Raw genomic sequence first — 24388 nt, forward strand, 5'->3', positions numbered from 1 at the left:
TGGTGACCAATATCAGGTCCTCAGCTTACTGTGACCGACTTCTGATCACTTTCTGTATCTCTGAGGTACTTAAAAATGGAGACTTAGAGCTATACCACTGAATAATGGTTTCAGAGAACAGTAACGTTTTCTTCTTCTCAAAGAGCTCCCTCTACTGTCCAGTGTTATTATTTTGTTTTAATACACAGTAAGACTTGAAGTACAGTGGTACCTCAGGTTACAGACGCTTCAGGTTACAGACTCTGCTAACCCAGAAATAGTACCTCGGGTTAAGAACTTTGCTTCAGGATAAGAACAGATTGTGCTCTGGCGGCACAGTGGCAGTGGGAAGCCCCATTAGCTAAAGTGGTGCTTCAGGTTAAAAACAGTTTCAGGTTAAGAACAGACCTCCAGAACGAATTAAGTTCTTAACCCGAGGTACCACTGTTATATAGGCAAAAAGTATGGATCTTTTAGGGTTGCCATATAAATTCCTGACAACCTACCCCCAAAATAGTGATTTTAAGCTATTTCGGCTGTTTCTGCTGCTTTTTCCATCACATTGCCATACATCCAGGTTTTCCCTGACATTTTGCCGATTCAGCAAAATCCCCCCTGACACCATTTTTACACACGGAAACCAGGACATGTCAGGAATTTTCCTGACGTATGGCAAGCCTAGGATCATTCGAACACTTCTTCTTACACCCCACTATCATTCCTTCTCCCAATTAAAACATTAATTTTAATGTTAGCAAAACAACTGAACACTTCATTCTTTAAATATCCTTCTTTTCTGAAATCATTTTTATTTAGTTTTACAAATATAATTTTATAACAATTCAAATACATATCTATATATAGAGATTACTCTGAATCTCAAGACTTCCCACATCCCCTTCATGGGTCCTATTGTTAACATTTAAAACTGCATATTATTCCATAGTCTATTTTTTTATATCAATCCATATTGTCCATAACGTTTCTTACATTACAAGTGAGATTAAAATCCTGCTAATGTTTTCATCTGCTTGAAGTGGTCCCGTAGATAGATTATAAACCAACCGGATTTAATTGAAAAGAGTAAAATATCAGAAAACGTAAATAAACTGTTGAATGTAATCTGGGTGACATAAATACATATAAAGTTTTCAGTGAGGAAATATTGGTGATAATGAAGGGTATCTATTAATGACTCTATCAAAGTCTGGTGTTTAGACACTGGATAGAATTATTTTATGAAGCTCTTGACTGTTGTTGTTTTTTAAAGTGGGGGTCAACCTCTGACTTGGGTTACAGAAAAAGACTTAGATGGGCATGACTCTGATCTCTTATATATTGGACCACTAAGTATATCAATGTGAGTAATTCAGAAAATAAAATGAATGCATCTAGACAGAATAACATTGGTATAAAATACTATTTTATATGCTATTTGTTCCATCCAAATCATATGTTATAGTTATTAAAGCTTCTGAGCAAAGGCTTGCAATGGACATCCCAAAGGCTTTAGAAAAAAAAATATTTGGTGACAAAATTACTTGGAAAAGGTGAGTTGTCAACGATGAAGACCCAATGTAAGCAAAGGAAATAAGGAGTTGACTTTGTTAAAGTTGCCCTGTTTGAAGGTCCAGTAAAATATCTAAGGAGCAAGATCTTCTAGTTGTGACGAATTATTTGAAACAAGCAGCATTGCACTTATCATTGCTTATGAATTCTAAGAAACAAACAAACCGAAATCATTGCAGTTGCAGTTGTTAGACCCATGGTTAAAATCAGTGCAGTTTTGAAAGATTCAGCCCGTCATCTTTGAGATTCCTTGCAGGTCTGTGATTCTGTGATACAGCTGTGATACAGATTCCTATTCAGTCATCAGAAGCAGGGAAATGTGTGTGTGTCCAGATAAGTCCATATAATGGACACTAGGGGGCTTTGCTGCATCTCTGAAAAACTGTTGTACAGGCAGTGGTGTTCTTGGTCAGCAAAATGTTATCTACAGAGCAAGTTACATTACATCACTGTAGGAACAGGGAACCTGTGGTTCCTCCAGATGTTGTTGGACTCCAACTCCCATTAGCCCCGGTCACGGGGCCAGGGGTCAGGGATGATGGAAGTTGTATTCCAGCAACACCTGGAGTACCATAGGTTCTCCATCCCTGGGGTCGACTTCTGTCCCGATATAATTTGTTTTTGAGTCACACTGAACTCTTCAAAAGTCAGAAGTTCAGTAAACTGCTGATTGAAGTTAATTCTCAGTTAATAGCTCAGTTAATAGCCTCCGGGTCTGGTCCTGACCGGACGGATACTGGATTCAGCAAGGGATACCCACATGACCTGAAGATGCTGCTGTGCAATGCCAGGTCAATGTTGAATAAAACCACTGCCATCCACGACTTGATTGTGGATGGTGGACTTGACCTGGCATGTGTAACAGAGACTTGGTTGGATGAAGCGGATGGGCCTGTCCTTGCCGCTGCTTGTCCACCAGGTTTCTCTTACGCACAGCAACCCAGGCCATCTGGGCGGGGAGGGGGGGTTGCAGTGATTTTTAGGAAGTCATTAGTTTGCACCAGGCGTCCTATTGGGAAGACCCAGTTCTCTGAGTGCATGTTCTGGAAGTTGGGCAATAGGGGCAGTACAGGATTCCTTTTGGTGTACCGACCTCCCCGCTGCACCAAGGATTCCCTGCCCGAGCTGCTTCAGGTCGTGGCGGATGTTCTCCTGGAGTCACCTAGTTTGGTCGTCCTAGGGGATTTTAACATCCATGCCGACACGACCTTACAAGGGGCCGCTCGGGACTTCGTGGAAAGCATGGCCTCCATGGGGCTGTCCCTGAATAAGTCTGGTCCAACTCATAGCCGAGGACATGCCTTAGACCTGGTATTCACCTCTATGGATGTTGGTGATCTGACATTAAAAAAAAGTGAAACTAAAGAAGTGCCTTGGTCAGATCACTTCCTGGTACAACTGGACTTCTCCGCAACCCTTCCCCTCTGCAGGGAGGTGGGACCAATTCGGATGGTCCGCCCCCGCCACTTAATGGATCCAAATGGTTTCCAGAGAGTGGTAGGGGATACTTTATCCCATGTTGATGGCCTTTCAGCCGATTCCCTGGTGGCCCGCTGGAATGTGGAGCTAACCAGGGCTATTGACTGTTTGGCTCCGAAGCGCCCTCTCCGGTTGCATGGAGCCCGGACAGCCCCGTGGTTTTCCCCGGAGCTGAGGGCGATGAAACAATCGTTGAGACGGCTAGAGCGCCGGTGGCAGAAAACCCATTCTGAATCCGACCGAACACAGGTTAGAGCTCAACGTCGAGCCTACCAAGTGGCGATAGCGACGGCGAAGAAGACTTTCTTCACCGCCTCTATTGCATCTGCGGAAAATAGCAGCAGGAGACTCTTTCAGGTGGTTCGGAATCTATCGGAGCCACCTTCGTCATCGGGGCCTGGTAGGGACCCCAAGATCTCCTGCAATGCGTTTGCAAAGTTTTTTGCAGATAAAATCGCTCAGATTCGGAAAGAGATAGACTCCACCGTGGGAGCAGGGCCAGGGCGGGAGAGTGCCAGAGTCCTGTCTAGTCCAGTTGCGTGGGATCAATTTCAGTCTGTTACCTCCGAGGATGTGGACAGGCTGCTTGGACGAGTGAAACCAACCACCTGTCTCCTTGATCCTTGCCCATCCTGGCTTATAAAAGCTAGCCGGGAGGGGCTGGGCGATGGGCTGCGCGGGGTGGTGAATGCTTCCCTCTGTGAGGGAGCCTTCCCAGCCCCGCTGAAAGAGGCGGTCATTAAACCGCTTCTTAAAAAAACATCTTTAGACCCGGCCAATATGGCCAACTATCGCCCAGTCTCAAATCTACCATTCTTGGGCAAGGTGATTGAGAGGGTGGTTGCTGAACAACTCCAGGCACGCCTGGAAGAAGCGGACCATTTGGATCCCTTCCAATCGGGATTCAGGCCTCACCATGGGACTGAAACCGCCTTGGTCGCGCTGGTCGATGATCTCCGGCGGGCTAGGGACAAAGGTGAGAGCTGTTTCCTAGTTCTGCTGGATCTCTCAGCGGCCTTTGACACCATTGACCATAACATCCTTCTAGACCGGCTAGAGGGGTTGGGAGCTGGAGGCACTGTTATACAGTGGTTCCGCTCCTTCCTCCTGGGCCGTGTTCAGAAAGTGGTGGTGGGGGATGAGTGTTCAGACCCCTGGGCTCTCACTTGTGGGGTGCCTCAGGGTTCTGTCCTCTCCCCCATGCTTTTTAATATCTATATGAAGCCGCTGGGAGAGATCATCAGGGGGTTTGGGCTGGGTGTTCATCAGTATGCGGATGATACCCAGCTCTACCTCTCTTTCAAATCAGAACCAGTGAAGGCCGTGAAGGTCCTGTGTGAGTGCCTGGAGGCGGTTGGAGGATGGATGGCGGCTAACAGATTGAGGTTGAATCCTGACAAGACAGAAGTACTGTTCTTGGGGGACAGGAGGAGGGCAGGTGTGGAGGATTCCCTGGTCCTGAATGGGGTAACTGTGCCCCTGAAGGACCAGGTGCGCAGCCTGGGAGTCATTTTGGACTCACAGCTGTCCATGGAAGCGCAGGTTAATTCTGTATCCAGGGCAGCTGTCTACCAGCTCCACCTGGTACGCAGGCTGAGACCCTACCTGCCCGCGGACTGTCTCACCAAAGTGGTGCATGCTCTGGTTATCTCCCGCTTGGACTACTGCAATGCGCTCTATGTGGGGCTGCCTTTGAAGGTGACCCGGAAACTGCAATTAATCCAAAATGCGGCAGCTAGACTGGTGACTGGGAGTGGCCGCCGAGACCACATAACACCGGTCCTGAGAGATCTGCATTGGCTCCCAGTACGTTTCCGAGCACAATTCAAAGTGTTGGTGCTGACCTTTAAAGCCCTAAACGGCCTCGGTCCTGTATACCTGAAGGAGCGTCTCCACCCCCATCATTCAGCCCGGACACTGAGATCCAGCGCCGAGGGCCTTCTGTCTGTTCCCTCACTGCGAGAAGCAAAACTACAGGGAACCAGGCAGAGGGCCTTCTCGGTAGTGGCGCCCGCCCTGTGGAACGCCCTCCCATCACAGGTCAGGGAAATAAACAACTACCTGACATTCAGAAAAAACCTGAAGGCAGCCCTTTTTAGGGAAGTTTTTAATGTTTGATATTGTTGTATTTGGTTTCTGTTGGAAGCCGCCCAGAGTGGCTGGGGAAATCCAGCCAGATGGGCGGGGTACAAATAATAAATATTATTATTATTATTATTAGTTGGTTAGGACAGGGTGATTATCAGGGGTGCCAGCTTGGCCCCATGACTGTGGGTGCCCGGGGCCATGGGTGCCATGCGGTGTGCATGGCCCTAGCACCGAAACTTGTGCGTGCTCGGCCCCTTCATGGGGAATTTTGTGGGTGCTCGGGCACCCAGGACCCCAAGGAGTTGGCACCTATGGTGCTGATAATGCCAAGGTTGCAAGTTCGATTCCCATATGAGACAGCTGCATATTCCTGCACTGCAGCGGGTTGGACTAGATGTTCCTCAGGGTCCCTTCCAACTCTACCGTTCTATGATTTCCGCATTTTAGAACAGGGTTATAAAATCTGCTCATCTCCTGTTCAGAACGTTGCCTCCTTGCACCCTAAGGTTTCACCCAGTGCTGTCAAAGCTATGAACAGCAAAATTAATAACGGGCTTATGCATACTTAACTTGCCGAGTGCAAGGAGTCTTGACTAAAAAATAAAAAAATAAAAACTTTGTGTGTCCACGTCTAATCTTGCCCCCTTTCTAAAATTTATTTATTGGTGTGTGCGTTTCTTTTTGTAAATCAACCAAAGAATAAAATAGAATTGAGTTTAAGGTTTCTTATTGGGACAGTGGAGGGTATGTGTGATGTTGGTGGTGGAAATGCTCTGCGGGTGGGGGGGGGCAACAAAAATGCAGGGTTGAGGAGGGTCAGTTGTAGGGGAGTGAGAAATGTCCTTATTTTCTTCTGAGGAATGTTGGAAGGCATGTATACGAATACACTGATCAGTAGACCCAGTGGCTTTTCAACGTGACTCCAGCTTAATCTCAGCCACTTTCTTAAAATTATAAACCATAGCTCATGGCCCATTTAAAAGTTCAAAACAAACCACTGGTCAGAATGCAGAAAGGACAGCGCCTCCTTTTATTGCATTTCCTGTTGATGAAAAGCAGAAGCCGGGGTGGGGGTAGAAATCAGATAGTTCTTAGAATCCTGTCTGCCTTGCACAGAGATGATGAGCGTATTAGCAAATAGACTTATGACGACTCTGCACTTTTACCCCCTATTAATTTTGATGATTAAGGATGGCATGGAAAATAAATTCTGACATGAATATGGGGCAGTACACAGAAGGAGCACACAAAAGCAAGAGCAAATTACTCAGAAGCAGTTGTGGACTGTGTAAACAGAAAATGAAGGAATGAGAAAGGGCACCTCTGCTGATTCATTATCTTATTTATCTTATCTCAGCCAGATCATCCTGTAAGACAAAAAGGATACAAATTGGATACCCACCCACCCCCACCCCCCCGTTTACAAATAACTCTGATGAATCAGAACGTTTCCTACCACTGTTACTGTTAGATTATCTTCACTCATGATAACATGAGAAGGTGGAAGAGGATACCGTTATGAGTTTGTGAGTGCCAGCCACTTAATCTCTGGACACAGTAAAGGTTAAATGCTAAATAAGCCAGGCCAGCTTCCTCATGAGGTAAACGCCTGGGAGATGAGCCATTAAGAAAACAAAGGAAATATCCCATTAAGAAAACCATGCAGAGGCAGACAGCAAGTGGGTCAGAAGTTAGTTAAAAGGCAAAGGCAGAGTTTAAAATGAGAGTTTTAAAGTTGGTGGTGAGGTGACCTAGGGGAAAAGGTTGCAGGCTGTAAATGCAGGAAAGCAGAGCACAATGTTTTGCTTTCTGCTGGAATCCAGGGCTGAGGATATGGGAGAAAAAAGACCCCTTTGGGGTGTAAATGCTGTGAACCCCTCCATCGCAGCGTCGGGTTGTATATAAAGAAACCGTATATCATAAAGTTTTCACTGTACCTCATTTCCAAAAGGAAACCTGGGACCCTGGGACCCCTTGGAATCTTGCAGATTGGGGGGGGGCATACAACACCACTTTGACATATTCCAAACAAAACTGAACATGGCAGTCTCAAAATGTGAAATGAAGTGGATGCTAAAATAGTGAAAGCCCTTCAACATTACCCAGGAAGCTCAAATTTGTTTCATATATATCCCAAGACTGTGTATACCTTTAAAGCACATTCAAAACACATTCTTTCCCTCAAAGGATTCTGGGCACTGTATTTATCCCTCACAGATTTGCAATTCAAGCCACAGCGCCCAGAATTCTCTGAGGGAAAGGATGTGCTTTGAATGGGTTTCAAAGGCATAGTGTGTACGCAGCCTGTGACAAAGATGTGGATAAAGATCTAGATATGGGACATTGTTATATCTAATGATAAAAACACAGGACACTGGATTTACCTTATAATAGAGGTAACACGGAACAAGTAAACAGGATTTTTAGCAGTGGTGATAAATCCTCTGGCTCGTCGCCAGACTCCGTTGAAAACAGCTTATCTATGAGAACCAGGAAGTGACCTCTCCAGACAACAGAATGACTCTCGTTTTCCTATCTATGCAACCATGATCTCCTGGGTGATGCGGACGCAGTTGAATGCACATGCATACTCCACTTGCTTGCTTCCCACCCATCTGCCCCCTCTGCACGGCTCTGGGCACTGGCAACCCACGTTCTGCCACTGCCCTCCAGATCTTACTGCACTACAACATCCATCAGCCCTGACCCTAGTTTAAGTGACTCAGCCAGGTGGATGGAGTCAATCCCATGGGCCTTTCCAATAGAATTGTCTCCCCTCTAGGAGATGGTGCCAATTCTGTGGGAAAGAGACTGATGCAATCAGCCCCGCCTCATACAGTTGGGTCACTGAAACCTTCAGCTGTATCGTGGAGGAGCAATTGGGCAAACATGTAAAGAGCACCTCAGTGGGTAAGTATTCACTCTGTCCTCACCTTATCCTCTCTCTTTTACCCTCTCCTCTTTTTCTGGTACCATCCCATCATGATACTCACCCTTGCAGTCGCTAAGCATTTTGCTAGCTAATAGAAAAGTCCCATTAATGATGCTCCCTTTCAGACTTTGTGCCTTCACTGCTTACGGCTGTTTCCTAGCAACATCAACCACACATCCGTCACATCCCCCTTCAGGGTTGATTCCAGGTACCTTTGGGATACAATTATTGAACGTTTGTTTTGATTCTCTTCAGGTTGAAGCAGAGTAATGTTTAATTAGTCTGGCAATATTGGTTGTTACGTTTGTTTCAAATCCAAGCCAGAACAGGCTCTGGGGGCAGTGGGGGGGGGAGAAATGCAAATATTCTGGGTCTAGCAGCATTTGTATCCCATAATCTTTTTATGGGACTGGATACCATAGGCCAGCTTGTGTAAGAAGGTGCATGCATTCAAAATGCAGAAATAAGTAGCTTTCCAATGCTAACAAAGCAATCACGTGCCTACAGAAACCAGGTGTTACTGTAACTTCAAAAATGCATCACAGTTGACCACGTCACTGTGGAAGATTTTGTTGTTTTATACGATATGTCCCAAGAATTTTGTCCATCTTTAGTTTTCAAGACTGGACGAGAAGTCCAGAAAAATATGTGTACAAGTAGCAAATGGAAAACACCTGCATATTAAGGCTGCCATATTGCAACCTGTAAACTGACTTTTTACATCTCAGTTTAGCAATAATAATAATAATAATATTTATTATTTGTACCCCGCCCATCTGGCTGGATTTCCCCAGCCACTCTGGGCGGCTTCCAACAGAAATCAAATACAAAAATATCACACATTAAAAACTTCCCTAAAAAGGGCTGCCTTCAGGTTTTTTTCTGAATGTCAGGTAGTTGTTTATTTCCTTGACCTGTGATGGGAGGGCGTTCCACAGGGCGGGCGCCACTACCGAGAAGGCCCTCTGCCTGGTTCCCTGTAGTTTTGCTTCTCGCAGTGAGGGAACCGACAGAAGGCCCTCGGCGCTGGATCTCAGTGTCCGGGCTGAATGATGGGGGTGGAGACGCTCCTTCAGGTATACAGCACTGAGGCCGTTTAGGGCTTTAAAGGTCAGCACCAACACTTTGAATTGTGCTCGGAAACATACTGGGAGCCAATGCAGATCTCTCAGGACCGGTGTTATGTGGTCCCGGCGGCCACTCCCAGTCACCAGTCTAGCTGCCGCATTCTGGATTAATTGCAGTTTCCGGGTCACCTTCAAAAGTAGCCCCACATAGAGCGCATTGCAGTAGTCCAAGCGGGAGATAACCAGAGCATGCACCACTTTGGTGAGACAGTCCGCGGGCAGGTAGTCTCATAGTCTCAATGAAATGAGACTATGCAACCAGACTGCTTTGTACACTGGAAATTCTGCTGCACTAGGGAGAGCATTTCCCTTCTTCGTGACGGCTAGGAATATTTTCCCCACAACCCACCCAGCCAAGGGTATGGCTCTGGTCCCCTCCTAATATAGGGTTGCCATATTTCAAATCAGGCTGCCCTATATTATAGTGAAAATCAGGACAGAAATGTTGCCAGCTATGCCTGGGAAAATCCAGACATATGTCCTGCCTGATAGGACAAGGGGTACCCCATTACACAAACTTTTTGCTGTTCTTAGGCAATGAACAAGAAGAGCACACATTTTATCCTGACTGTCTCCCCAGTTGTTTACATTGTAATGTAAACCCTGCTTTGGCTGCAGTCCTGCCCTGTAGTGTCCTTAATGCAGTTGTCTTGAGTTTCCCTTTATTGTGTGCTGGAAGGCCACCTTGCTGTAAGTTGTGCAAGGCGCAGCACGGACTTGCAGATCTACAAATCAAGAACGGCATATTGCCTCGCTGAAATGAAATATGTCAGTCTCCCACAATGGTCTTTGGCCCTTCTCCCTGACTCCAGAGATGCACATATGCTGAGGTAATGGAAAGTGTGCCTGTTTCCTTGCCTCGCCAATGACTCCACCCGCCTATTCCCATCCTTTCCCCTTGGAGTCCTTGCAGTAGAGCATGTTGACGCTGCCTTGCCAATTAATTTCTCATATATTTCTTTTCAAATGTAAATTGAATTACGGAGCATATGTAATGCAGTGTGGAATTTAGAAAGAGGCAGATAAAAAGTTGACATAGAGCAGATACTTTTTTCTTGCTGCTAGCAGCGGGTGGGGGCGGGGGGAGGCACAGAAAGCTTATTGTTAATTTTTCAAAAAGAAACAAGGCAAGCTGCAACTCCCGTCAGTCAGCCCCAGCCAATGTGGCCGGTGATCAGGGATGATGGGAGTTGGAGTCAACAACGTCTGGTGGGCTGTAGGTTCCCTATCCCTGATTTAAACCTATAGGCAACCTAAAATATCAACAGCACACCTTTTTCCAGTGGAATTTTTTTGAAATTGACCCTCAAGTACAGCTGAAGGCAGTATATTTAATCTTGTGTAAGTGAAAGCGTGTCTGTACTTTGGAACTGTTAAATTTTGCAAATAGGGTGCCGGTGTAGGTTCTGTCTAAATTATTTGCTTTACTGAAGCCCGGTGTTAATAACTGTTGTGGTGATAAATCAGAAAAGTGAAACTTTTGGTTGATAATTTTACTCCAAGCGCTCTCATGACAATCTTGCGATACTAAGGGTAATAGACTGGTGGGGTTTAAATTTAGCCATCCATCTGAAGTACAAACTGTATAGTATAACCCTACATTAGCATGTGGTTTATCTTTGTGACTGAGAGAGAAATGCTGTGTATCTGTATGTGAGAGAAATCAGGTACCGTTGTTCTCCATCTCTCAAACGGGCAGAGGCTTTCCACTCATGTCAGTTTAAGGAGCCAAATCTCTCTATCGTATCATGAATATATGTGACTTGATCTGTAGTCTTGGCTGAGCCTGTTGAGTTAACATGTGTTTGTGTGTTTCAAAATGGCAGCACAGGGATGGAATGGATGGTGTTGTGGTGGTGATCTGTGGTCGTGTGTATGGCTTGGTGACAGAGCTTCTCCAAGTAATTCAACTGTGTGAGTGTACACTTCACAGGGAAATAGTATTTTCTGTGGACTCTGTGCCAGGACAGTCAGACTCCACCCTAGACTGAAACCTCCTGGGTTGTGAGTGAGAGAGAGAGAGAGAGCGACACACACAGAGACACAACACATCAATAAGTAAAAAATTCTAATCAAATCCCCTCTCCCCCCCCCAAAAAAAAGAGAGAGTTGGTACTTCTAATCCCTCTCCAGAAGTTAGAATATGGAACAAATGGGAAACTAAAATTCAGACCACTGTTACATAAAGCCCAGCAAGAAGTGATAGCCATGTATAACTTTCTTGAAATGCCAATAGAATGACTTCCAAACATACTGTATGTGCTTAGGCTGGAGTGCTGAATCATCCCGAGCATCACTGGAGGTCAGTGTTTAATGTGAGTCATGCCCCAAAGCCTTTGCATAATCTTTGTTTTCCATCTTAGAAAGAGGAAACTCCCCCCCCCCCCAGTCTCCTTTCCCCATGGGCTATCACTTGGTCCCACTGGGAGGAGAAAGGAAGCAAACTGTTTATTTCCAGAGCTGCTCAGAGTACAAAAAAGTGGGGGAAGGACAGGCCTTTGAAAATATGAGACATTGGCAACATGACTTCTTAAATATCTACTCAGTAGGGAAAGACAAGGACTGCAACGAAGGGGGTGGAGTTCATAAGGCAGGGACCATTCACCCAGGAAAAAGCAATGGAACGGTCTTCTTTTGCCTGTAAGACCATTCTGGAAAGTAGGTAGAGACTATGGGCTGTCCATACTAAAGTTTACTGTGTGTTTGTACCTGTTTGAGCTCCAATTCATTCATGTAGTCCACATGACATCGCCCCCCAAACAATACCTGCCTCGATACTTTACTCCCGGAAATTTGGGCTTACCTGATACTTCCCTAAAATGGTTGCTGCTGTTTTAGTTACAGAAGGTCTGGCATCCTACCCTGAAGATCAGAAATTATGGTTTTCAGCGGATGTTCTGAACGTTCTGATAAAATGATGTTCTGCATCTTCTTAATCATGCCATAACTTTTTGATGATCACCAGTGCAGAGGTTTAAGAGCGTGCAGTTATTATGTGCATTGGAGTGATTTAGGATTATTTCCAACCAAAAGTGATGCAGTCATATTTCTTCCATTTATATGATCTGCTCATGCTTTAGCCTCTTCTTGACTAATTAAGGTACTTGCTTGGCATTTGAAGGGGAAAAAAGGGAGGCTTTCAGGAAATTGTACAGGGAACCGTTGCATTTATAACAACCTGTGTTTCAGTGCAATCATCTAATTCTTCACTTTGGGCATGTGCCCAGCAACTTACACAACATCTTGGTTGTTGTTAACTCCTGCAAGCCTGGTTAGCCGCATCTCTGGCAAAGGGTTACCCAGTTATTAGTGGTCACCAGTAGTGTAGCGTAGGGGCAAATTCAGAAGTTCGGGGTTCTTTCTTGGCCAAGGCAAATTCTAAGATTATATAGCCTTGCAGCCTTTCCAGGAGTTCTTGTGCTTTTACACTTTCGAATCAAATTCACAACGATATCTCATTGTACATTGCAAATGGAACACTCTGCCACGGGTTTTCACTTAGAGGCATTCTACCTCAGACCCAAAATGTGTGGTGAATCGTGTCCATCCTGAAACTTTTGATCAGCATATACCAGCTAGGTGCTGTCGGAAGCTGCCAACTATTCGATTCAATAGAGGAAGTCTAAAAATAGCCACCCTTTCCTGTCAGGGTGTGTGCCATTTCCTTCAGCATGGTATTTCTGTCAGGGGAACAAGAAAGAAATGGAAGAAACTGTGGCACAGGGAAAGGGGTACTCAGAAGACAGACCCTCCAAGTGTCCCTATTTTGCAGGGACGTCCCAGATTTACAGAACCCGTCCCAGTTTCTGATTTGATCCCAGAATGTCCTGCTTTTCCTTAGGATGTCCCTATTTTCATCAGAAAACTGTTGGAGGGTATGGAGTTATTTAACCCCCGAGCCAAGGACATGAGTAACTATATAATCTTTAGAAGACATCTGAAGGCAACCCTGTATAGGGAAGTATTTTAAATGTTTAATGTTTTTATTATGTTTTTACATATGTTGGAAGCTGCCCAGAGTGGCTGGGGCAACCCAGTCAGATGTGTGGGGTAATGATAATCATAATAATTTAGCATGTCCCTATTTTCACTGGAGAAATGTTGGAGGGTATGAAGCAAGAGGCATTACAGCAATTCAAAGGCACATTGCAGTTGGGTAAAAGGCCTTGAGGAGGGCATGGAACGGGTTCTGTAGTATATGGTGTGTGAAAGGGGGTTCAGAAAATAATAACTGCAACCGTTGTATGACTCACTGGGTGGGATTTCTGTTGTGTGTGTTAAAGCCCTCTACCAGTTCAGTTCTGTGTAAGCTGGCCTCAGAACTAGTCCTGTTCATCAGCTGCATAATAAAGCCACTCTTCTGCTATTCTCTGGGTGTCTATTGTGGTGCATGGTTAACAGGACAGTGTGCAAGTGTGTGAGTAGATGCATGAGAAACCCACCCAATCATCATCATCATCAGTGACAGCAAGGGACATGGCCTGGGGAGAGTCCTCAGGGCCAGGTGGATGGACCCTTTGTTTTTCCAGCTTTGCATTGCCTACCTTGACTGGTAGCTGCTGCTGGGGATTTCAGGCAGGGGTCCTTTCCAGCCCCACCTGGAGATGCTGAGGTCTGAACCTGGGAGCTTCTGCATTCAAAGGAGAAGCTGCACCACTGAGCTATGGTTCTTCCCTTGTAGAACCTTCCCTACCAGCTTCTTCTCACCAGTCTCCGTATAGCCCTAAGCCTCTCTAGACATCCAAACAGCTGATCAGTCTTCTGTGGCCAATTCTTTGTCTCCCATTAACTTCTTTTGCTCTGTTTTGGCTTGGAAGGCAGTCTACGGGTCCATGTGGGCCTGTATTAAGACCAGGCATTGAATCTGGGGGTCTTCTGTTTGCAATGCATGTGTTGTCCCACTGAGCTATGGTCCTTACTCAGTTGCCCCTAAAAGAAGTGCCTCCGTTCTCCCAGAATTGCTTCATGAATGAAATGTTCCTTTTCATCCACATTCCTTCCTGTGCATTCAGTATCTAAAACTGAAATCTTATGAACCCACCAGGATGTACCCTTTATGTGTGCATGCATTTAGCCTGGTTTCTGCAGGCTGGATGACTACGGCTTGGCCTTTATGCTGAGATACTGTCTCTATTAAAAATAAATCGCTTTAAAACAAAACTGAGCTTGCTCCTTGCTTCTTTTGAAACCAGATCATTCAGGACAATATAACTTCCTCTTGGCCTTAGGATAAGAGTGTTGTTTTTCTCTTCTTCCGCTCCCTTTCTTTTCCTTTGCAATCAATTTCCATTACTGCCGTGATTTCCCCATTAGTCAGACTCCCATCTTATTTCATTGTTTACTTTAATCTCATCCTGTTCCAGTTCGTCCCATGGCTTGGAAAATAAATAAATATAACCTTTCATTCTTTCTCTGAAGCTCTTCAGGTTTGCTATTCTGACCCCTTCCTAAACCTAAGAAAAACTTCATAAACCCGGCAAAGGGGGGGGGGGGGAAGAGAGGCTCTTTTTTTTTTAAGGGTGGAAAGACAAACATTGAAAAAAGTGTGCATCTGAAGAAGTGTGCATGCACACGAAAGCTCATACCAAGAACAAACTTAGTTGGTCTCTAAGGTGCTACTGGAAGGAATTTTTTATTTTATTTTGTTTTGACTATGGCAGACCTACATGGCTACCTACCTGTAATTGAAAAAAGAGATATAACAACTGGGGCATGGGGACGGGGCGGGGACTTATCCAGACATTCAGCAAATGCAGGCATCAAGATTCTGACTCAATCAGAGTTGGTCCCCAAAAGGTAATAAGTGAGTGTCCCTTCAGACAGGTGCTCATTAGCAGGTGTATTCTGCAACGTATCTTTGACGCAATAACAGTGCATTAGTGATTGGTTGATTGATTGATTTATACTGGACACATCACTCTGCTTTATTTGTAGTTTTGCAATGATTTCCCAATGTGATCATATTATTGGGCAAGTGTCGCATAGCAGAAGTGGGATACCCATCCGTTCCGATATGTTCTCAGGGTGGATCGCAGCAATATAAAAACATAAGATTAAAAACCAGTTAAAACCAGGGCTTTCTTTTCAGCCGGAACTCACCAGAACTCTGTTCCGGCACGTCTTAGGTGAGTGCCATTGCCATTATAAGAGAACAAGGGAGGCGTTCATAGCACCACTTTTTCTAGAAAAATAAGACTGGTTAAAGCAATTTATGATCCGAAGAGTGGGATGGATCCTACAAATATCTCACGTGTCAAAGGCTTGGGTAAAGAAATGCATCTTCAGTATGTGATGAGAACTAAACAAGGAAGGTGTCGGATGCACCTCTGTGGTGAGGAAATTCCACAGCTTGGGGACTGCCACAGAGAAGAAGTTCCTCTCCAGTCTGCCACCATCCAAACAAGAAGGTAGTGGAACTAGCAAGAGGGCCTCCTCTGCTGATCTTAATACTTGAGAGGGTCTATAGCAAAGGGGAAATCTTTCAGATATTGGGGGCTAAGTGCTGAGGGCTTTTAAGAGCAATGTAAACAGCATCTCGAATTGGACCCTGAAACAAACTGGCAACTAACCAGTTCAGCTGCTTTAAAATGGGGAGTTATGTAGGTTCTGACTGGAACCCCAGCCGGTAACTGGCAGCTGCGTTTTGGACCCTTTGAACTTTCTGAGTCGTCTCCAAGGGCCATCTCACTTAGAACACAATAATCCAATCTGAAAATTACCAGAGCATGAGGTAGGTAATCTATGTCCAACATAGCTGGAAATAGCCAGTCACAGTCACCTGAACCTCCAGTGATAGTGTTAGATCCAGGAGGACCCCCAAGGTATGGATCTGCTCCTTCCAGGGGAGTGGAACACCATCCAGGACAGGCTGCATGCCCATCCCTTGGGCCCAAGAACCGGGAACACATAACACTTCTCTCTTTTCATGATTCAGCTTCAGTTTATTGCCCATCAGCACTTCAAGGCACCCGTCTAGCACCTGAACCATCTCTGTTGATTCAGTTGGAACAGAGAGAATGATTGGTCTTCTACTATGCCAGAATGTAATTGCTGCCTTCTTTTTGTGTGTATTTAATTGTTGTGAAATTCACTGCATTGTATTGTATGGTTTTATTCTTTGCAAATGGCTCTGTCCGTTGATCAGGTTTATTGTTGTGGAAACAGTCCCGAGAGCCTCGGCTGAAGAGCAGGTAATAAATGCCCTGCATAAATAAATAAATGCTATTGCCTAGTTGCCTCAAAATAGGTTGAACAATGGTATAATAAAAGTGGATTGCATTGCAAATTAATCTAGCTTCACTGGAAGCTTACCAAAGATGCGTCATTAAAGGAAATTGTCTTTAAAAAAATCTACGGTAATAAGCTGTATTGGGCCCCTGTTGTGTAATCGGATTTATAAAAGAACATATTGCAGGAATTATTAGGAATTTTGAATTGCTTATAAAAGCAGGCTTGGCAAGCATTAGGAGTTAATATGTCAAGCACTGTCTCAAGGGGTCTTTTAGCAACTAAACAACACCCAACAGTATAATAACAAGGCAGAGCGAGTATTACATGTTGTCTAAGTTATTCTGACGGATGTTCCACAGAAACAACTTAATCTTATGCAAGCTATATATGGATGAAAGACGCTAAATGATACAATTTTTAAAGAAAAAAACGTAACGGAATGTATGGAAACTTGGCTTAGAAGAATGGACAAGAATCTAGCGCTGGCTTTGTGAAGACCAAATAATACAGCTATTGTAGAGCTATAAGGTTAACTTCAGGGCTGATGTGTGTCTCAGACATTGTGCATGGGCTAAACATCAGAAGCATTGTCCTAGTGAACTATGCTCTGGAGTATAACTGGGTCAATGCGAGCTTGCTTGAAATGTGGCATGTTAAAATAAGAGAAGGGGGGGAGTCTGTTGGAGGGTAGAAGATTGGGGAGAGGGCAACTGGGGTATATGCTAAAGCATTCAGTGGGTCAGGGACCGTAGACCATGGGGGAGTGGTTGGGTCTCCTGTGTCAGGAACAGGTTTAGGAGATGAGAGCTTTTCTTATGAAGGTTTCTGTGGTAAAAAAACAAACAAACCCGTGTATGGAATACACTCCCACAAGAAGTAGTGATGGCCACCAATTTTTATGCACACTTGCATGGGTGTACCCAGGGGGGCAGGGGGGCAGGTGCCCCCCCCCCGAAGCAAAAAAATTTTTTAATGCTTATCGGCAGCCTAAAAGGGGGTAAAAGCTCAAGACTGGTTTTTCTCCCCCTCCCAAAATCTCAATAACAATTGAGCTCTTCCACTCTTGCCGAGGCAGTTGGCCACTCTGTGTGTGTGTGTGTGTGTGTGTGTGTGTGTGTGTGTGTGTGTGTTGCGCCGGCTGTTTCCCCCTCCCTCATGCTGACAAAGAGCTGGCGTGCCTATCAGAGACCAGATCCTAGCCTGCACCCTGCTTGGTCAAATGGGGATGCAAGCTTGGACAGTGTCAGGGGGCGAATTCATCGTTGCCGGGATTCATCATTGCAAGGGAGCTTGGCAAACTGAGTTCCCTTGCATGGTGAGTAGTTCCTTTGCGAGGACTGAGGATCCTGGGAAACTGAGTTTTTCAGCCATTTGGGGCTTTTTGTTTGGGGGGTGGGAGTTTTTCTGTTTTTTGAAGCTGTTTTTGTTTTTTGAAGCTGTTTTTGTTATTGAACCTGAACGACCATGGCTTGCCCCCCCCCCCCTAGTTTTGATCCTGGGTACGCCCCTGCACACTTGTGCATAAGTTTCTCATACACATTACTTGGCTGGAGGACTGTGGTGCTAAATTTGCGACAGTGCGACTCTTGAAGCTGTGATCTGGAACACCAGTCCTGAAAGTCCTACATTGGATCAAGGTATGTTTCCGAGCACAATTCAAGGTGCTGGTGCTGACCTTTAAAGCTCTAAATGGCCTCGGTCCTGTATACCTGAAGGAGCACCTCCACCTCCATCATCCAGCCCCGAAACTGAGATCCAGCACTGAGGGCCTTCTCACTGCGAGAAGTGAAGCTACAGGGAACCAGGTAGTGGCCACCCACCCTGTGGAATGCCCTCCCATCAGATATCAAGGAGATGAGTAACTATATATAACCTTTAGAAGACATCTGAAGGCAGCCCTGTATAGGGAAGCTTTTGAATGTTTGTTTTATTATGTTTTTATGTACCGGTATGTTGGAAGCTGCCCAGAGTGGCTGGGGCAACGCAGTCCGATGGGTGGTGTACAAATAATAGAATTATTATTATTATTATTATTATTATTATTATTATTATTATTAGTCTGCTTTGAATGCAAACTGGATTATTGCATTTGTCCCTCAGTCCTATGACTAAACAGCTTTCCACTTCATCTCTTGCTCTACATCGGGCTTCCTCAACCTCGGCCCTCCAGATGTTTTGAGACTACAATTCCCATCATCCCTGACCACTGGTCCTGCTAGCTAGGGATCATGGGAGTTGTAGGCCAAAAACATCTGGAGGGCCGAGGTTGAGGAAGCCTGCTCTACATTTTATGCATCCTCACAGAATTGCAAAGCTTCTCCCCTTCCTCGGAACAAGAAGTTGCTATTTTTGGCTGGAAGAATGAACTTACTGTCCTGAGTCAATTTCCCTAGCAAACAACAGCAAGCTAAGCAGCAGGGACCATTTCCTGATATAATATACAGAGTGAGAGGAGGGACTGGAAAGGGAATCTCAAGATACAGCTCCCTTAGCTGCTCTAGGGGACTGGCAGCCAACACAGTCACTGGGAGGCTTCTTAATGCATGCTGCCTCATTAAGAGGTAAACGCAGGAGCTGGAGCTTATACTTTGGTCACACCTAGCTAGTGAAAGGCCCAAACTGATAAATGGGCACATACCCTTTTGGAAGGCCATTTACCAAGCTGAGTAAGAGAGGATCACTGCAAAACACAAGAAGCTTTTCACCCCAGGTTTGTTTGTTTTTTTTTTGGTTTTTTTTTAAGGTCAGCAAGGGACAGGAACGCATGAACACGCAAGCTATCCAGGAAATCTGTCTAAATGCTTACTGCTATTCTTAGTGGAAGAACAACAGATTCGGCCTGGAAGCGTCTCCATGATGTCAGGGTATTGTTTCATTACAATGCACTGTCAACCGGATGCATGACTTGTTCAGCAGGTCAGAGTTCGAGCACAACTTAAATCCTGGTAGAAAATAGCATTCAATTACATTTGCCCCTCTCCATTGAAATCAGTAACCACATAATCCGCAATGCATTTATTTGAATCTAATGCTTACCGTTTGGGGGCAAAATTACATTGAGAAAATTAAGATGGAAAGTGACGTATCAGTTTGTGGTTTTTTCCGCTCTTATTTTTATTGTGTGTTTTGTGTTTTTATATTGTGAACTGCCCTGAGATCTACAGATGGAGGGCCGTATACAAATCTAATACAGTGGTACCTCGGGTTACAGACGCTTCAGGTGATAGACTCCACTAACCCAGAAATAGTACCTCAGGTTAAGAACTTTGCTTCAGGATGAGAACAGAAATTGTGCGGCGATGGCAGCGGGAGGCCGCATTAGCTAAAGTGGTACCTCAGGTTAAGAACAGTTTCAGGTTAAGAACGGACCTCCAGAACGAATTAAGTTCTTAACCCGATGTCCCAGAGTAAATAAGTAACAATTAAAATTTAAAAATATATAAAATTTGTGCATGCCCACACATGGGCTCTACTCCCACTCAAGATCCACTGAAAGTGATAGGCAATTCGTCCCATTCATTAGAGCTTTTAGTAAGACTTTCATCCCCCCCCATTTGATTTAGGAACACTTTGCATCAACAAAGAAAGGAGGCTGCCTCTGTTGTGTCCATTTTCATCCTCTTGTCACTCACCACTCGCTTCAGAACAGGGGTAGGCAACCTAAGGCCCGTGGGCAGGATGCGGCCCAATCGCCTTCTAAATCCGGCCCATAGACAGTCTGGGAATCAGTGTGTTTTTACATGAGTAGAAGGTGTGCTTTTATTTAAAATGCATCTCTGGGTTATTTGTGGGGCATAGGAATTCATTCTCCTCTCCCCAAATATAGCCCGGCCCACCACATGGTCTGAGGGATGGTGGACAGGCCCACGGCTGAAAAAGATTGCTGACCCCTGCTTTAGAAGATCCACGGTCAATGCATTTTAGTTCCCAGGCATCTGGCCAAGGGGCTCTCCTTTTGGTGAAAGAACCAAAGCAAGGGTGGGCAATTTTTTTTCCTACTGAGGGTCACCTACCAGTGGGTGCCAAAGGCCAGAGGTGGGTGGAGCCACCCTTTCCCTTTTGTGCCACACACATGAATTTAAACAAAGCTCTACATGAGACGTTACTCACTTTTGAAATAAAGGCATGCAGAAGAAACAGTTTGATGAAACGAATACCGTTTGCCTCAAAATTCTACATTTGGAACAAACTTTATTTCATCTCCCTGCCCCACTGTGCCTTCTGTAGCACGACAGAACACAAGCTTATGCATTAGAGGGTGAACTGACGGTATAATGACTCTGGTTTGGTTTTGAAAACAGCATCAAGATCAAATTCCAGACTGTTTCAATACACTTATTTCAATACACTGTTTTCATTATGTTGTCCCAGTTTTTCAAAACCACTACATTTCTCATTCCCCCAGGACAAAACACCCCTTACAACAATTACACCACTACAAATTAAAAATCGATTCAGACTAGATGACCATGATTTGCTGTAATGTTTTATGTGGTTGACTATGGGCAGATATATGTTTGTAATATATGAAGCAAAATGATGGACTACATATGGCATTTCTCTGTTGACATTACTTCCTGACCTCGGAAAGAATTAGGAAAATGGCATTTTCCTTACAAGAACTTTTCAAATATACCCCGATAACATGATTTTGCACATGATTTGCACAAACACCAAAAGAGTAAATATAAATAAGAAGTCGAACATTCATTTATACCTGAGCTTGTATCATGACATTACACGACAATGTATTTTTTTTATTTAAAACCCCCCCCAATAATTTTAAACAATTATAAAACATTAAAAACTAGCACTAATAGGAGCATCTGCAACTTCTGTTTAGAAAATAGAATGTGCTGTAAAATACATGTAAGACACTGTTAACCACAATAAATGCTTTCAATACATGAGGAAGAGGCATTTTAAAGAAAGCTCACTCCTTAATTCATTTGTTTTGAAGAAACTCCAGAGAAATTAATGGAAGTTCTCCAAAGTCAGTGACTAGAGAACTGTAGTCTGGACTGAATGCTTTCACTGACTGCAGCAGTTTGGGGGATTGGTTCACACAACTGCAAGACCAAGATTCTGGGCTGTATCCAAAGCCAGCCCCACTCAGAGTTGGCCCATTGAAGTTAATGAAAATGCCTACACTGAGCAGGACTATTATTGGCTACAAACAACTGTCTGTACATTTACCTCCCAGCATGTGAAGAACATGGCAGGCCCAAATCTCAAAACAAAATACTAATGAAAACGTCGTAGAAATTGTGGTTATTCCAATGTCCCTCCATGTAGGGGTGCGTGTGGGTGCAACTGAAATTATCCAACCCCCGTTGCAAATTGGGCTTATTATCAAGGTTTACAGACGTTCCGCCGTTTGCAATAAGCAAGTCCAACGAAAGCGGAAATAGCTCAACGCAACGGATGCTTCTAGTGGTTCCCCCAAATTCAGTTGAAAATACAATTTATACTGGCTTCTCCAGTCTTACATCTGCAATGGGGGTTGAATAATTTCAATTGCAAGTGTGTGTGTGTGTGTGTGTGTGTGTCCAACTAATGTTTGTGTAAACCAGCCCTTATTCACAGGCAGATACAGTGCACATTAGCTACAACACAAACACCGGCACAACTTTTGTTTCTTCTGGTTAAGACACAGGTCACATCTGTGTCATACATTCAAAGCACTCTTATATCACTTGCAGTGTTAGAAACTGAGATATGAAAACGAGGAGCTAAATGGCACCTTAAACCAAGGTTGTGGGCGCAGCAACGGAATATCTATGTGCACATTTCTATAGCAAGAATACAAAGCTGAAAATGAATGAGCGGCAGCTAAAATATTACATTCATTTCCCACATGGTCTAGTCCTTTCCCTGCCCCCCCCCTAATATTCTTAAGAGGTTTTCTTCTCTGGTCTTCAGAGAGTGGCTGGAAGTGGGGAGGCAGAAAAGGGTCCTCCTTTCCTTCCACTCTGCAGTTTTAATCTGAAATCTTAGGCGCAGTACTGCGCCCGGAGCTCAGAAACGGCTCACGCTAATGAAATTCCCTGTTGCATAATACACCTAGAACAATGGGAGTTTCAAACACTGGTCACTTGAACAGTCATGACATCCCCCAGAGAATTCTGGGAATGATGGTCTGTTAAGGAGGGCTACAGTTCCCAGGATTCTTTGTGGGAAGCCATGACTGTTCAAGTGGTATAAGAGTGTTGTGTTTGTATGGTGCGGATGTGAATATAAGCAGCACCCTTCAGCTTTACCACTGCTAGATTTTATTGGCAATATGCAGCCGTTGGCAGCCAGCCCTTGCTGTGGGAGCAAACCACAGTTTAGGGCCACAGCCTCTCCCCCCAATGCTCCCAGCCTTACCATAGTCTCAGATTTCTAATCTACAGCAGGCGACTACAGAAAGCCACTGGTGGAGCAGGCACGCTAAAAGGGCTTAGTAGCGACAGTGCTTTGGTTTACAAAAATGAATGGTTTTTTTCCTCACAACCCGCCGAATCTCAGAACCGTAGAACGTGCGGTGTTTCGCTTCAACCTCTGACTTGTTTACAGATAAGGATGAAATGAGTTGAATGAAAATCAAAGAGAAGGAGAATGTTGGCTGGATCGGAGGCCTTGCTGGATTGGGGAGCGGTGATTGTGTATTACGGATAATTGTTCTCATTTAAAAATAGGCCTCCAGTTTTATGATCTGATTGATAGCTAACAACAACAACAACAACAACAACAACAACAACAACAACAACAACAACAACCACATTGAATCTTGCATACTCCACTCACCCATCCCTCTATAATGCCAATAAAGTTTAAGCAGAAATATTAAGATTTTCTCTGTAGCATCACATCTTTTGGTGAAAGTGAGTTCTGCTGAGTTCAGTGGTTTCCTCCCAGGCAAACATGAATACAATCACAACCTTCATTTGGAGAGGTTACAACTTTTCTAATGAGGGCATTTCTAGCCAGACTTAGCCTCACAGTTTGACGGGTAATGTCATGATAATCAATTTATGTCTCTGCCTCCTTTCTATGGTAGGCAGTTCACAATAACACCATCACTCCCTCTCCTCGGGGACCCCTGGATACCGTCGTTCCATGAAAGAAGCGAGGGAAATCCCTAATACAATTCTCAACATCTCCACCAACAATAATTTGCAGGATTCTTTGAGGGGTAAGCCACGACAATTAAGTGGGCATCACTTTGACATCTATATTCTACGGGGTACATCCATCCTTAGAGAATTGCAAATAGCATTCACGATAGGAAATTCACAAGCTTTCTTCAGCTGATTCATTGGCTACATGATTGCAACTTGCAAAGATCTTCTGACATACATTGGGGAGAACCAACACTTTTAAAAAAAAGTTAGGGTGGGAGAGAAAATTTACACAGTACAGTGGAACCTTGGTTGTCAAACAAAATCTTTTCCAGAAGACTGTTCGTCTCCCAAAAAGTTCAGCAGCAAAGGGCTGTTGGCAAGTTTCATTGAGAAAATTGAAAAACACGCCTCAGAATCCGTTCCACTTCCGAGGCACGTTTGAAAACGGAAGCAATTACTTCCAGGTTTTCGGCGTTCAGCTTCCGAAATGTTCAGCTTCCAAGACGCTTGAAAACCGAGGTTCTATTATACACAGTACAACCTTTCGTTGGAACACAACCTCTAGCAGAGGGTTCTGACCATGGCTGAAAATCCCAAAGATGGAAAAGGCGACTCATAAATTTGGCACCACTACAGAGAGCAGAATCCTAGCCAAAAGCATTATTTTAATAAATTAGAATCTTCAAGGGAACAAGGCTCCTGCAGAGGTTCAATCCACAACCACAAAACAGGATTGACTTACTGTATTGTCAAAATGAAGCCTCTGGAACAGGGAATGACACGTTACCCACAACTAGGATAAAGAAGAAGAAGAGGGTACTTGGTGCCTTAAGAGATGGGGAACCTGTGATCCTCGAGATGATGCCTGACTCCAAACT

The 24388-nt window shown here is 44.6% G+C and overlaps 1 long non-coding RNA gene across 1 annotated transcript; it reads right to left on the reverse strand.

The window, feature by feature from the left end:
• Positions 1-1356: 1356 nt before the first annotated feature.
• LOC117048170 lies at positions 1357-22112 on the reverse strand. Its single transcript, XR_004426811.1, has 3 exons — positions 21595-22112; positions 6723-6724; positions 1357-1370 (listed from the first exon to the last, which is right to left on the reverse strand). It is a non-coding gene; the product is annotated as an uncharacterized LOC117048170 (long non-coding RNA).
• Between the last annotated feature and the right edge of the window lie 2276 nt (positions 22113-24388).

Source organism: Lacerta agilis, chromosome 6, assembly GCF_009819535.1.
Source record: "Lacerta agilis isolate rLacAgi1 chromosome 6, rLacAgi1.pri, whole genome shotgun sequence".
In the NCBI taxonomy this organism is placed as follows: domain Eukaryota; kingdom Metazoa; phylum Chordata; class Lepidosauria; order Squamata; family Lacertidae; genus Lacerta; species Lacerta agilis.